Source organism: Apis dorsata, unplaced genomic scaffold (assembly GCF_000469605.1).
Source record: "Apis dorsata unplaced genomic scaffold, Apis dorsata 1.3 scaffold_74, whole genome shotgun sequence".
NCBI lineage: Eukaryota > Metazoa > Arthropoda > Insecta > Hymenoptera > Apidae > Apis > Apis dorsata.
This window is the reverse complement of record NW_006263372.1, coordinates 404,179-408,960: the sequence shown is the minus strand read 5'-3', so window position 1 is coordinate 408,960 and position 4,782 is coordinate 404,179.

Genomic DNA, 4,782 nt, shown 5'->3' with positions numbered 1-4,782 from the left:
CCACCGTCCTTGTTCGCGTTTCTCTCCGGCCGCCTCACCAGCCGATCAGCGCACACCCGCGCACATACGATGTGTATACACGCACACTTCTTGAGAAATACTTAGCCAGTGCACCTCGATCGGCTTTCTTGTCCTTGCCGCATATACGCCGGCTACTGTGGCTTTCCTAAATCCCCTCGACATCACCCCGATTGCGCAGAAGTGGAAACGCGGCGGGGAGTCACCCGGTCGAGGCAACCAACCACTCTTAAAATTGTTCATTCCACAACGTGGTAGTGAGCGATACAGAAAAAGAAGAAAAGAGACATCGATGCCGTTGGAGAAATAGAGGCGATAATGTTGAATGTAAATGTCGCGATGGGAGTTAAGCATTCAGTTTGAATCCAGTGAATGAGACTATTGAATGTTTCAGTTAGTTTTCTTGAAAAAATGATTTTCAAGAAGGAAGAATCTATGCTCCATTGATCAGAGAATCATTTTGTTTCGAAATTCTGCCGGAACAACAGAATCTCCACAAATTATTAAATATCTTTTTTTTTTTTTAGAGTTAATTAAATATTTCATTTGCAGACTGAAAGTTTCAAGTTTGAAAATATTTAAATATTTGAAATTATTGATATAAGAATTTTATTGTTTTTTAATGAATCATCAATAACATCCTTTAATTATTTCCATCTGTATAATTCTATCATGTCAATTATATGAATCATACTGAATAATTTTTTAATATTATCATATAACAAGTTAAGTATAAGTTATATATCTCTAACAGAAAACAAAATTCTTGACTAACAAATATCTTATTTTTTTCCAGGTTTGTCCTGCACAAAATTTAATTTCTTTATTAATCATAATTTTCATGAATACCGTTTTCACGTAAGAGAATTCTATGTATGCATTGATAATCTTGCCTTGAGGCGTCATCATCATCATCATCGGAGAGAATAAAGTAGAAGAAACGGAATTGACTTGTCATTTCTTGTGTAATAAATCACGAGCTCTAGGTATGTTAATTTTAATCGATAAGCATTTTCTTCTTGCTGGTTAATGTGAGTAATCGTTTTTTCCAGGATGCTCATTTTGGCGGGATCTCCTGGTAGCGGACCACTGTCGCTTCATTTTTATCACATTTTACAATCTGTCTGAGCTATATAAATATTTATAATCCATAATAGACGTAAATATATTACTTGCTTCCTAACGTATTAACAAGCATAATGCTTATTACTACTTGAACCGTATATTTCATAGCTATGTAGAAGCAAGTGAACAAAGCATGGTTTTTTTTGGTTTACTTTATGGTTTTTTAAATATTGTTTTTTTCTGTTTATTGTTGTGTTAAGTATGCATGATAGTACATTATAAATGATGGAATTGTGAAGATTTCTTTCATTCTTTCATTCATTATAGCTTTTGATCATTGAAGAAGGATTAAAAATATTCCATTATTATTATTATTATAGAATCCTGAATTTCTTGTAGATTTGCATCGTTTTTTTCAATGAAGAATTTAATCTAAAAAGATAGAAGACTTTAATAATCGGAGGATTTATAATATTAAATGTAAAAAAAAAAAAATATATAATTTTAATGAAATCATATAAATATTGAATAGAGATTTAATTATTTAAAAATTATAAACATAATGCTTTTTCAGATAAGAAACAATTAATTTTGATTTATCATTACTACTTATAATGTAATCAAGAATCTTATAAATTTACATCAATCTTAAAAATTTTAATTTTCATATTTTCATAGTTTTATAAGTTTTCTTTGATTTTTCTTTTTTTTTTTTTTGTTTATGTTTTTATGAAGAAGTATATTCTTATAATTATAATTTGTATCTTCTTATACATACAATTATTTTGTATCTTATAGTACAATTTAAATTATTTTTTTTATTAGGATTGCATTATATTTCCCATATTATAATACATATAATACATCTCATATAATACATTTTAAAATTGTAACTTTATAAAAATGTTTTTAATTCGGAAATTTAAATATATTTTTAAGCAGGTAATTAATATTAATTGTAAGAAAATTTTCTAATTATCTGATGTAAATCGTATAAATCACAAAGAGAATAATATAAACTCATATAGGATGGATATGAATAACATAATTATAATTTTGTTTATTATGAAGCAATGAAAATTTTTTTACATTTCATGTCAGATTAATCTTTTTCTTACAATATTAATATGAAATAAATTAAAAAATTTTAAACAAATTATATTTGAAGATTTATATATGATGATTTTTTTATTTTTGACAATATTATCGATACCAAAGATGGTACATACAATAGAAAACGAAACTAATTGTTGCCATATTTTTTCGACTTAGTAAAATCTTTTAAATATTCAGTTTATACGCTCCGTTTTACATTCACTACCCCGTATCACGCAAGACGAGCGCACACGTGCGTTCATTTCATATGCATACGAAAACAGTTACGCGTTACGTTTTAGATCGACAATGGGGTCGAAGAGCTTCTACTTGATCTTAGTTTCGATATATCGGAATATAAGTTTTTGTTTTCTTTGGAAGAAACTGAAACAACTTTTCTCCTCTTACTCATTTGATATCTTATAAAAATGATAATATCTTGATAAAAACTTTCGATCAGAAAAACTAGAATCTTCGAATCTTATCTCAGAAATATTTTTCCTTTTTGGATTAAATGATAACGTTAAAAGATTGTATAATCTTTGCAACGATTTCCTAATTATTTTATTGAATATATTTCTACAGAATACAAAGAAATCAAATTAAAATTCGCCGGTCAAAATCTATTCGTATGTCTCTTTTTCTAAGAACCAGTTCCGCAATCCATTCAACCCGTTCGAACACGTCCGTCACTCGTACTAAGCTTTAAATTGAATTATAATTCGTCACTGTTGTCGCGACGTTTCGTGTTTTCCGATAATTAACGCGCTCGGTTAGTTTGTTCTTACTTTCGTGGAATACAGTTCCTTGTAACGAAGCGTTCAGCGTTAACGAAGCATTAAAGCGAACCAGCTGCGTTTGGTTAACACAAGGAACAAACGGGCGGAATACAAAGCGTGTAATTACCAGGTGATCGTCCCTAATAACGGAATAACGTGTACAATTATTCGTCCTTACGCATTTCATCGAATTGCCAATTTCTCTATGAGAATGGGAGTCAATGGTCTGTACTTCGTTCGAGGAAATCGTAATTCTCGGCTCTCAGTTGTCGCGTCGTTCGTCTTTCGTCGTTTGTCGTTCTTTCCGTGATATTGGAGAGGCGCTGGCAGCTCGTATATCCCATCGTCCCGTGCAACGTCTATAATCTCCTCCATAGTATGGGGAATTTTTTTTTTCGCGCGCTTGTGATGACACCCACGTGGTTGCCTAGAGTCTGCTCTTCGCGCGATTCGCATAAAAGCCACCACCAATCTATATGGACGCAACCTTTCTCTTCTCGTGTGTGTTAATCAATCTGCTTCCTACGCTTTCAATTATGTAACACGGCATTACTCTATGCCCGAGGAAATTTAAAAAAAACAATCTTGAGGCTGGGGCGTGTGTCCGAACCTTCTAACTTCTAACCTCGGCTAGATTTCTATGATCCTCGTTTACGTTTAAATATGCAATTTGTTGGAAAATACCGCTCGGGTGTTCACAGTAATTCGACAGGAATTTCTTTGATCGATTAAAATTAATTTTCTTGGTATTGAAATGATGGATTGAGTCAGTCGTGGAAATTATGAAAATGACAATATGATATATTCAAGAATATGTGCTGATATCGCTATAATGATCAATAAACAAAATAAACGAAGATGAAGATTTGATTAGTGCAATGCATATATTTTTATATCATGTAATATCTTTGATTGCATAGATAATGTTTCGATTCAATTGTTTTACATAATGCAATATGTAAGTAATTACTTTCAATATTTGATGTAAAGCATCATATAAATTTTCAAATGAATTCTTATGAGATTGTATAAAATTTATATCTAAGAAGGAATAAACATAAAAATTTTAAAATTTTTTAAAATAATAAAACAAATTTTAAATAATTAGAATTGATATTGTTTTTTTTTATATGTAGAAAGCGATGCATTTTATTAAAAAATTCGTTGTACGAAAACAAAAAAATAATTATACTGAAAAATACACAACAATATTACTTTAATATAAAACAAGACTAATTTATTAACAAATTGTAATTATTTGAAATAATAACTGAAAAATGAGAAGTATAAAAATATACGTAATTATAAATTTAATGGATATTAAATAATAATTTTTATAATTTTCTATAATAGAAACCATCATGATGAATTATATTTTTACATATTTTCAATTTTATATTTCATTCGTTATAAAGAATATAAAATAATCATATAAGCTAATTCAAACTCTACATCGAATTCCAAAAATCGTAAGCATGTCTAAACTCGAAACCGCGGTTTCCTCGCGGTCGAGCGATGGCGCAGAGATGCCGCCTATGCACGGGCGTATCCATGTGGCCGTATTCGCGCGAGAGGGAGATTGAACGAAGCGAAACAGTCTATGAGAAATCCGTAACGAGAGCAAGAGAAAGGAATCGACAAAACCTGACCATAAAACCTAAGACGAAGAGATCGAAGAAAAGAAAGAGAAGAATGATGTAAGAAGAGGTTAAAAGATGGGACGGAGAGTACGGGGCATCCTCCGCAATCGGTACGTCCATGCACACGTATACCTGTGCAACGTTTGTATAGATCAGGTCGCGAATCCGCGGCGCGGTCGCGGTAG